Raw genomic sequence first — 11,711 nt, 5'->3', positions numbered from 1 at the left:
TATTGTGAAAAAGCCACTGGTTGCAGAGACAGGCATGAGTCTGAATGCTGGCCCTATATCCGTGCATGACAGAAGAAGACTCTAACACAGGAACGTGGCCCCCGGGCACTTCTAACTGACATCCGTGGAGGGAGTACCAAGTCTGTAAAACATACAGGCAGGTGTCTGCGTTGGCAAAGCAAGATCACAGAGACAGTGACAGGCCCTAAGGTCAAGGGGGTGGCGCTGGCAGCATCCCGCTAGGGTGACCTCGAACACCTACAGAGCTTCTCTGAGTCTCAGGTTCTCCACTCACGACAGAAATGACAGATCTTCCTCTGTCATTACTGTGATAATCTAGGGACAGAGGGGAAACACCTTCCACTCCATGAAGGTAACAGACCTTCCAGATGTTTCCATGCCCACCATCCCGGGGCAGCTTCTCCACACCTCAGTCCAGCCCTAGATTAAATTATGCTTTTCAGTCATTTTCCACCAATGCACAAAAAACTTCAACTTAAAAAATAAAAATACATGAAGTACTATTTAAATCAAGCATTGGGTAAGGTTTTTGTTTTTTTTTTTGTACACTAAATATAAAGTAATTGCATTTATTCCTATAAAATTGTTCATTTTAGTCTATTAATCTAGCCTTTCATATCATAAATATCAGATTAAATTCATTTGCTTTTTTTTTTTTTTTCCTCTCTCCATTTGAGGGTTTCTCTTCTCCAAATTTTCTATTGCTCCTGTTTCTCCACTAAGATGAACGGTCAGCTAGGTAAGTCAGAAATGTATTACATGTTCTAATTTTCACAAATACCACTAGGTGCTATCCAAATGAATAAAAGTTCCCATCGCTATCTCCTCGCCTGTCATGCTTCTTTCCTCATGGGCAGCACTAATTGTGCACCAACATGGGGCAATAAAGAAATTTAACAGGGAAAATACTACAGTGGGGAAAAGCTTGAAGATGTCACGAACCCTAGTCCGACTAGGTGGATGGTTTACAGCCTTGGAGAACTTTCCGAAAGGCAGCTTGGTCTATTTTCATACTTTAGATAAGTCACTTAAGTGTTCAATAAAATTAACTTAGTTATACTTTTTGATTTACAGTGGAAAACTTCATTGTTTTATCCTGTGCCACAAATATTTCCAACATCAGCTATGGGATTTTAAAATATTATCGTATATTACAAAAAGACATATAATTCAATAATGTTACTATCATTGGTATGCATAGTATTTTAATAGGAAAAAGAATTTTGAAAAGGAAATGACTAGGGTCAAAAAGCACAGAAATTCAAAACTTCATTGAAGAATAAAGCATATAAGTGTTTCTATTCTTTCCAAGAGAGATCCACCTACAAGGCAAAACACTGATAGACTTCGAAGCTCTCTTTGGCTCCCTATTATCTTGGCAGCATCCAAAATTCACAAACATTAGTTACGGTAAAGTAACAAGAGAGGAAATGGCAACAGATGGCTTGGTGTTCCACTCTCTTGAATCCTAAGGTATCTACCTTTAAGGTTAAGTAAGAAGTAATTAAACAGTAAGAATAGCTTATTGTCTTGTCATTTGTTCTAACAAAGACTGCCATCATCATTAGGACTCCTGTCAATTAGCTTTGCTAAGTGAAAGCCTATTACCTATCAGTACTCAGCTTGGGTAAGTCATGAGGGTTCCTTGATAAATCTTAAAAGCAAAACTGGTCCGTTACAAAGATATGGCAATGAATCAAGAACTCAGTCGGCAAGGAAAAGCACTAGATTGAGCAGAAAATGAGTTGGGGGAAAAAAATGCACCATGAGTTTTGAAAGGAGATTTTTATTAGTGCCAGAATTTTAGTTTTAAGTATTTTAGTATTTAAGTATTTTAGTTTTTAGTATTTTGAATTATTTTGTGGAAAAAAACAGTATTTTTAAAATGTAAATTCTTAATCCAGAATTAAATACATTCTTTATTATAACTACATAATATCCCATAATATTTTATGTCAAAAATCTATTACCTCAAGATTTCATAAAATGTGTCAAAGGTTATATACATCTTAAGTTTGAATACTTACAAATTCCTTTCCAAAATTCCTGCAGGACTTTACATTCCCATAGATTATTTGTGATAAGGCTCATTTCCATATGCTTTTGCCAGATTTGGAAATGACTTTTTTCTCCAGTACAGTGGGTAAAATATGTCATGAAATTGTTATTTGATATGTCTTTCTTAACTTCTCAATGGTCATGCTTATCAATTAATTTCTTCATTTATCCAAGAAGCATTTTGGGGGATCAATTTTCAAGAATTACAGTTATTCTAAAGGACATTTTGTCCTACACTGGCACCTAGTAAGGTATTACTGAATAAATATATGAAGTAATAGGATATAAAAGACATATGTTTTCCCTTGTAAAGCTAAGGAGTTCATATACACTTGATAACCCTGAGAACAAAAATCCAACTTTCTACATGTCAAAATAACAATAATTAAAAAAAACTTTAGTTACCCTATGATATTAAAAATTAAGTTGGGTGGGGGCGCCTGAGCAGTTCAGTCAGTTAAGCATCTGACTCTTGATCTCTGCTCAAGTCTTGATCTCAGGGTCCTGAGTTCAAGCCCCACCTTGGGCTCCATGCTGGGCATGGAGCATACTTATAAATAAATACATACATACATACATACATACATACATAGATGGATGGATAGATAGACAGATAGATAGATAGATAAGTTCAGTATACTTTCTTCTCTAACAGCAACCCAATATCCTTAGGTGAACCGCATTATGTTTCACTATCAAGGTAATATTAGTAATTAATTCCTAATATTAATTACTGAATAATTGGCAATTAATGCTAACAATACTAACATAAAATTAATACAAATCTCTACTGTATTTCCTGACAAGGAATGAGAATGTACCATGAGAATGGTACATGATCATGTGGGTATGAGCACTCTATTACAAACACATTCAGGCATATACATTTTTAATAAAAATTAAATAAACTGGGCATTATTGATAATGGCTTCCTGCACCCTTAAAGAATGGTCTTTGCCACAAATTCTCTAATCTTTAATGTTCTTAAAAGGCATACCTAGAAATTTCTTTCCCTTTGTTCCTACTCAATTTTAGTATCTCTATCTTAACCTACGAAATTACAACATGTTCTTTTCAAAAACAGAAAAGATACTTCCTCATGAAGCCTTCTCTCATCACACGCGCAGAGCTGGCCTCGCCCTCCTGTGAATCCCTCAGTCTTTTACCTACTGTTCTCATCACACTCTACGCTGGGTGTATATACCTATATCTCTGTCTCTCACTCATATGTAAACTCATCTAAGAACAAGTTTTATAAGGTCAAGAAATATGTTTTGTGTCTTAATTGCCTTAGAATCACCTCAACATGTAGCACGTGTCCACATCCTTCTAACTTCCCAGGAATTCTTACCGAATTATAATCACTTCAAGTCTCTGTCAGTCTTTTTTTTTTTTTTTTTTTAAGATTTTATTTATTTGTGAGAGAGAGAATGAGAGACAGAGAGCATGAGAGAGAGGAGGGTCAGAGGGAGAAGTAGACTTCCTGCTGAGCAGGGAGCCCGATGTGGGACTCGATCCTGGAACTCCAGGATCACGACCCAAGCCGAAGGCAGTCGCTTAACCAACTGAGCCACCCAGGCGCCCAAGTCTCTGTCAGTCTTTAGCACAATAACCAAACAACTAGGTGTGCAACAATGTGTATTTAACAAGTGACCCTCTAACAGCCGGTGAACTGGGACACGGTGTGGTCTGCACCGTGGGGCTTCAGTGTGTGATGAATAATGCCCTTTGAGATTCTCTTTCTTCCTACTGCCTAACTTGTCTCACTTTAGAATCTAGAACTTCAAGTTTTTTGAATTTGCTTCAGGGTTGCTAAAAGCAAACAAACAAAAAGCCCAAAGAGCATATTTATTCCGGGGGCTGATCATGGAGACACCTGCTTCTTACAGCAGGAACACAGGCGCAGTCCTGGTTTGATAAAAGCTCACAGCGTAATATTAAAGCAGATAACTAGCTCTTAAATGCGATATGAAAAGAATCTTTATTCCTGAGAGCATGTAGCCTAAACATGTTCCATAGGTCGAGTGGGACATTCAAGTTCAAAATCTTCCTACTTTATTACATGAGTACAGTTCTGAGTTCCCAGCTCCTCACAGTAATTGTTTAGTTGAAAACAATTCATAAGGAAAGAATTTTTTAACACTACATTAGACATAGGTGACGTATTGATTTTACTTCCCAGTATTATTCATTTAAGAAACATTTTTCTATCTACTGTGCTAGGTGCTGGCTGCTAAAGAAAAAGATAGAAAGCCAGTGAGCTCATGGAGTGCCTTTTTTATGTGGCAGGGGAGGGTCTCTTACAAGAAAGAGGACAAAGAACACCAGAGTTGAGGCATGAGGGTGGTACGCTTTGGACAGATTGATCAGGGAAAGGTCATATGATACGATGGCATTGGAGCAAAATCCAGAAGGAAGGAAGGAAGGAAGGAAGGGAGGGAGGGAGGGAGAGGGAGGGAGGGAGGGAGGGAGGGAACGGAGGAGCCACAAGATACCATGAATAGGGTAGGGTAAGGGTAGGAAAAACCAGAGGTAGGAGATAAGAGCCATGCAATGACTTTAGAAGTGGGATTGATACGAACATGAGACAGTAAGGAACCCATTGTAGTTAGAATAAAATGGGCGATGGGGAGGAAAATGGCAGAATAAAAAGACAAGAACACTAATAGGACCCACACCTCTTAGGATAATATGGGTCTGGTGAGGATCTCTAATTCATTCTGAGTGATATACGAAGCCACTGGAAGATTCTGAACTGAGGAGCAGCATGAGCTAAGTTAGAGCTTCAAAGATCTCTCACACTTCTGTGTGGAGTATGTTCTATAGTGGGGCAAGGATAGAAGCAAGGGGATAATTTCAGAAGGCTATTGGAACTTCTAGGTTTAGAGATGAAGGTGGATCAGTCAGAGGTGGCAGGGAGTGGTTAGAAATGCTAAGATGCTGACTACATTCAAATATTTTTTCCTTGATGGTTTGAGTTTGGACTGCGAATGAAAAATGGAAGTCAAGAATGACTAAAAGTGTTTTGAGAATGAGATGGATGTTACTAAAATAAGAGGTGTGAGAAGAAAAAGAGTATAGGACTAGAATTAAGAGTAGATGAAAGTCATCAGCATAGCTATGAAAGGGAAATCTTTGAGGCTGGAGAAGATCTCTCAGGAAGTGAGAGCAGACAGAGAAGACAGGATGTCCAAGGACTGGCGTTGGGCTATTATGATATTTAGGGGCTGGGGGGGCACCTGGGGGGAGGGCTCAGTCGGTTAGGTGTCTGCCTTCAGCTCAGGTCATGACCACAGGGTCATGGGATGGAGTTCCACATCCTGCTTCTCCCTCTCCCCCTGCTCATGTTCACTCTCTCTCTCAAATAAATAAATAAAACCTTTAAACAATATTTAGAGGCTGGCAAGATAAAAAGAATGGAGAAGACAAAGAGTGGCCAATGAGGAGGGAAAAACAATCAAAGCTAAATGAAGAAAATGAGTCAACAACTGATCAACTGTGGCAAATGCTTTGGATGACTTTAGTAAGACAAGGATGGAATATTGGTGATTGGATTAGATACTACATAGGTCATTAGGGATTACCAAAAAAAAAGATAGTTTCATGATGGAGAAGGAAGAATCACTGGACTAGATTCAAAAGAAAAATGAGAAGATAAAGTAGATACAGTAAGTACTGGCAGATTCACAAGGAGTTGAAAGAGAAAGAAAGAAAAGAAAGAAAAGAAAGAAAAGAAAGAAAGAAAGAAAGAAAGAAAGAAAGAAAGAAAGAAAGAAAAGAAAGAAAGAAAGAAAGAAAGAAAGAAAGAAAGAAAGAAAAAGAAAAAGAAAAAGAAAAAGAAAAAAAGAAAGAGAAAGAAAGAAAGAAAGAAAGAAAGAAAGAAAGAAAGAAAGAAAGAAAGAAAAGAAAAAAAAGAAAAGAAAAAAGAAAGAGAAAGAGAAAAAGAAAGGCAGAGAACTTCAGTGGCATTCAACTGGATATTTGGTCAACATGTTTTATTTAATATCTCTCATAGATATTAGAATATATTTATACAATGATGAGCATTATCCAATTCAGGGAAAATGATAATCATGCAGAAAAGATAAAAATAATTCCAGGATCAAAGTCTTTGAGTAGGCAAGACTCTGGGACCCAATGCTCATTCGAAAAGGGCTCGCCGCAAACACAAGAACAGATAACCCACCCATCAAAATAGGAAGAGAGAGTATATGGTTTCAGATATAAGTGTATTAGTAGATTTAGTGAATTAGTAGATTTAGATTACAGGCTCCAATAACTTGGTAGTAAGAGCTTAATGGTGGCATCCTAAGCAGACTATTTCTCTGACTGGATCTTGCCCCCAAACCTGGTTCTGGAGCATTCAGATAAATACCATGATCTACTCAACACCTGTTTTATTTTTTGTGCAAACCAGAAATGGTTTCTGTTATTTGCAACTACTAACCCTATGTAAAATGGCAATCTTTAGTAGGAGTTACTAAAGAATCATGGCAAATATCTAAGCCCTAAAAGAAATTTTGTCATAAATTAATAACCCATAGTTATGTGGTTTTTTTACAAAGTTTTCTTAATCCAATTAACTGGACATTCTCTTCAGCTAGATAATTTCCTAACATAGCCTGTGTCTAAGTGCTTCTAAAGCAATGGGTATTACCAAGGACATCAGGTGGTACATTTATGAATTTAACCATGGCTGTCAGGCACGGGATGGAATTTTAAATCAAATCCTACCAGAGAATATTGTAAGTAGGTCAAGAAAGAAACATACTTCCCTCTAAGAGCTGTATCATATAAGCCCCTCCCAGAGATCATATAAGGAAAGGTACCCTTGAGAAGTATTAGCTATTACTCTGTAAGATAATATTCCACAGAGAACTCCTGAAAATTGAATCACTTGTAGTTTAAAACTGAGAAAAGCAGGGAAGCTAAATCTGATTCAAACCCACAGCCAAAACACAATCAGGAATAATAACATTTTCTTAAGGCTGGACTGATCTCCAGTAAACCCACAATACTGTGTCTGTTATATGGAAGTATCAGTAACCAGCTCCTAAGAACACATGTCTTTCATTGTCCAGGACAATCCAGATGCCCTAAATTTTATCCCATCCCCCCCATATTTCCCCTTACACATCAAAAATTGAAAGGGTCTAAAAATGTCTGTACTTGTTACATCAAACTATATCTCCAAAGACCCTCTGCAAACCAGAAGAATACAAAAATGTTTATCATATTTTGTTATTCAATTTAAGGATCTGAAAAAAATGTGGTATTTTTCACATAAAGATATATTTTATTTAAAAGTGCATTGGCACACACCCCACTCCAGTATTCAACAGTGGCGCTATCATCATCCGTCCTTAGCAGAATTTACTGGGTCTTCAATCATACTTTTTTGATATCATTATTTTTTAAAGATTTTATTTATTTGAGAGAGAGAATGAGAAAGAGAGAGAGCATGAGAGGGAGGAGGGTCAGAGGGAGAAGCAGACTCCCCGCCGAGCAGGGAGCCCGATGCGGGACTCGATCCCAGGACTCCAGGATCATGACCTGAGCCGAAGGCAGATGCTTAACCCACTGAGCCACCCAGGCGCCCTAATATCATTCTTGAATGAGTATTTGCTTTCAGGCTTCTCCAAAAGGAAGGTGATGGCCTTTTTGGTTCCATCATTTAAAATTGTTTTTCACTTATCCCCAAATCCATTTTTATTTTGCTTTCTAATTATAAAAATGCTTATTTCACCACAAAGGACATCTTCACTTGAAGTGCAATCAATAGAATATGAATTTGACTTTAATAATTTTCTTTCATTCTTTCTGAGCAAAATTGCTGACAGCAAAAGACAAAAGTGGGTGCAGGCCAAATTGAGAAATGGAATATAATTTGATTCATGTGTGGGTCCAGGGCTCAATTTGTGACTCCCCCATGGCTAGTGGTTTGGGGACAAGGCTGCTGTATTAACGATTATCCCTCTCAGAGCAGTGGCCCAAACTCCAAAATTAAGACATCCCTTTCTCTATCCCATTCTTACCCGTTCAAGTTAGGATTTCAAATGACTTTTTTTTTTTTTTAAGATTTATTTATTTATTTATTTGAGAGAGAGAGCGAGACAGAGACAGTGAGAGAGAGAGAGAGCATGAGCAGGGAGGAGAGGGAGAGGCAGACTCCACGCTGAGCAGGGAGCCCGATGCGGGGCTCGATCCCAGGACCCCAGGATCATGACCTGAGCTGAAGGCAGACGCTTAACCCACTGAGCCACCCAGGCATTCCTGAAATGACTCTTTAAAATAAAAATGATAATTGCAAATACCGCCTTGTCCCGAACGAGGCACCCCAAGTATGTTACATGAACCAGCTCCCTGAATGCTCACAACCACCAGGGACGTAGGTACTATTATTCCCCGGTTTACACATGAGCACTCTGTTCTAGTTTACAAAACTGAATTCAGGGGAAAAAAAACACTCGATTGTGGTGTTTTCACAGTACAGTATTTCTAATACTATTTGTAGATTTAAAAGTTTTGTTAATAAAGATACACCATGAGTGTATTCCAGCTTTTTTGCTTAAAACAAATGAAGGGGATTTTTAAGAGTTAGAAATAAAACTTTCTGCTAAGCCTACTTCTTTACAGAAATGGTAATTTTAGTATTTCTCTGAACCATTCTTAAGAAAAAATATTGCTTCCTTTTTTTTCCCCCAAACTTTTGTGGTCAAAAAGTTTCCAAGTGTTCAAACACTAGAATGCCATGTTCAGACTGAGTCCCCCTTGCAAAGTTCTTTCTATCTAGGGTTTATGTAGTTTGCAAATAGGTTGATATAAATGGAAAATTCACTTTCTAGCCAGCATTTTTCTTTAAACGAGGTCACCTTTCTTTAATCCTCTGCAGATAAAGCCTCAGAAGACTATATTTGGCCAGGCCAACTCAGACGGCAGACCAGAAAGGAAGGCGTGCAGCACAGCCTGACGGGGTTGCCAAAGCTCATTTCAGGGCTGTGCACCTACGTCCTGCCCACCGGCTTCCTCACAAAGAAAATCCGCAGGGGATCAGGTGAGGGGAAAACACACTATGGTCTCTGGTCACTGGGTCTATTTTGTATGAGCCTAAGCTAAAGTTTATTTTTCACTCTTCTACCAAAACCTTTACCAGCAAAACAGTTTCTCTATTTCTAATGTCCATGTGATTCTGGCAAGGGCTAATCTAATTTCAGGTATTCCCATTCTGACAGTAAAATTTTGGAAGATACAATTACTGCTTTCTCTGAAGTTACATCTGCCCAGTACAAAACATAATCAGCTACTTCACATGATCAGGTTAGACAAATAATTTAAATGAACAAGACCTAAATATGAGTATTTTGTGTTTGTAGTTGTTTTCCATGATTCTCTAAATTGAAATGCTGCATGACAGAAAACAATCAATCAAAATGCAATGGCTAACTTACCCCTTCTCCTTACGCTAACCTGAGCAAGGAGCTATGCATATGAATACAGAACCAGCTACTGTGTCGCATGAATCTTTATGACAACAAACTGCTGAGCAATACTGATCCGGACATCCTGTCACGTGGATGGCGAGAGGACCAGTGTTTTTAGCGTACAGATACACTAAGAGAAGGCTTTATACACTTCATTAAATATCACACTTTCTTCAATCAGAAACACAATAGTAGAAACATTTTCTGAAAGTACCGGTGTGATAAGAGACTAATCTTTATGGCAATCTTCATAAAACAAAGAATTTGGAGCCATGATCTTGCCCTCTTCAGATAGTTATGATGCTGCATTAAAGAAGAACCACAATTGGATACTCCCAAGGGAGGCAACGGATCACAAATGGAAAAGATTTTGTAATGCTAGACTTACTGGTTTCCAAAAAGTTATTCATGATCTTGATTTGTGGTTTTCAGAGTCACATTATCAAGTCGGGATTCATGCTTCTGTAGTATTCACCTATTCTCTAAGAATGAATGTGGGTTTTCTATCCCTTTCACTATATAATGATTCCATAAAAAGAAATATGTGAAATCATTATAGCTTAAAGGTCTAAATAATTTGACACATAGTTTATTTGATTCTATAATTTGGTGGTAGAAAGAAAACCTTTAAGAAAATCTTTAATAGGGACATCTGGGTGGCTCAGTCGGTTAAGCATCTGCCTTGGGCTCAAGTCATGCATGATCCTGGGCTGCTGGGATCAGGCCCCGAGTCCGGCTCCCTGCTCAGCACAGAGTCTGCTTCTCCCTCTCCCTCTGCCCCTCCTGCCCTGTTCTTGCTCTCACTTGTTCTCTCCCTCTCTCTCAAATAAATAAATATAATCTTTAAAAAAAATCTTTAATAGATGCATGCATTTAATTTCATGAGACAACCTCCCTTAAGAAGAAAGTTTGAATAATCTGAGAATAATGTGTAATTATAAAAACATTTGGATTTGTATCTTATTACTATCTGTAATATCCCCATATATCCTGAAAATAGCTTTCTCTCATAATATACCTTTACTTTTCTATATACTCTTTCTCCACAGATATGCAGAGCTTATCACCCTCCTATTTTTGAACTAAGTAAAATAAGCCTAATCTTTATTCCATCACAAAAGCTTTGATTTAAAAAATCTTGCTTTCCTAAATGAACCACTATTAAAGCTGACGAGCAATACTAAAGTATAAACTAATTTGAGAGGGGCGTTGGAATAGTTTTTTTATGCTGTTTTTAATTGTTCCTGAGGGCATAATAACATGCAGACATGTTTGAAAGCCACTGAACTAGAGACATCAAGCATACCTAGCTGATCGAAATGATTGTTTAAGTGAAATCACAGATCTACTGTGACATCTATGTTTGTCTCTAAATCATAGTTAAACAAGGTAAAATACATTTCATTAGAATCTGTAATTATAAATCAGTGTCAAAGGTTAAGTACCCATGAATATAAACATTCCTATGTAATGGGCCACTATATACCCACAGATGTGCAGAATCAGAGAGAAGACATTCATTTGCTATGATTCTTACCTTTATCTTCTCTCATTAATCCTTATAATCTACATGATTAAATCTGGAAGAATAAATGTATCTGTAATATTAAAAACATCTAAATTTCTTCTTTTTCTTTAAATGACTTTCAGAAAATAAAAGTCATATAAGCCCCTTAGCAAAGCCTCACTTGGGATAACGATTCCTTAAGATGAAAAAGAAATCTCCACAGAATTTGTGCACAGGTCATCTATGCGACCGTACTTAGGCTCGTGTGCTTTTTTGGCTTATAATTAAAAGTAAGCAACAAGTTTATGAATTAGAAAATACTGTCGAGACTGTGAAATCTGACCAATCAAAACCTTCTCTCAACCTCTTAATCCCCACACAGTAATTCTCCTCCTCCCTCCTTCTTTATCTCTCTCTCTCACACACACACACACACATTTGATTCTCTTCCTTTCAGTTCTTAATCTCAGGAAACAAACTGAGGGTTGCTGGAGTGGGGGGTGGGGTGGGAGGGATGGGGTGACTGGGTGATAGACACTGGGGAGGGTATGTGCTATGGTGAGCGCTGTGAATTGTGTAAGACTGTTGAATCTCAGATCTGTACCTCTGAAACAAATAATGCAATATATGTTAAGAAAAAAAAG

The sequence above is a fragment of the Phoca vitulina genome, unplaced genomic scaffold (genome assembly GCF_004348235.1).
Source record: "Phoca vitulina isolate PV1807 unplaced genomic scaffold, GSC_HSeal_1.0 scaffold38, whole genome shotgun sequence".
In the NCBI taxonomy this organism is placed as follows: Eukaryota; Metazoa; Chordata; class Mammalia; order Carnivora; family Phocidae; genus Phoca; species Phoca vitulina.
The sequence above is the reverse complement of the archived record's forward strand: the minus strand, read 5'-3'. Positions refer to the sequence as shown.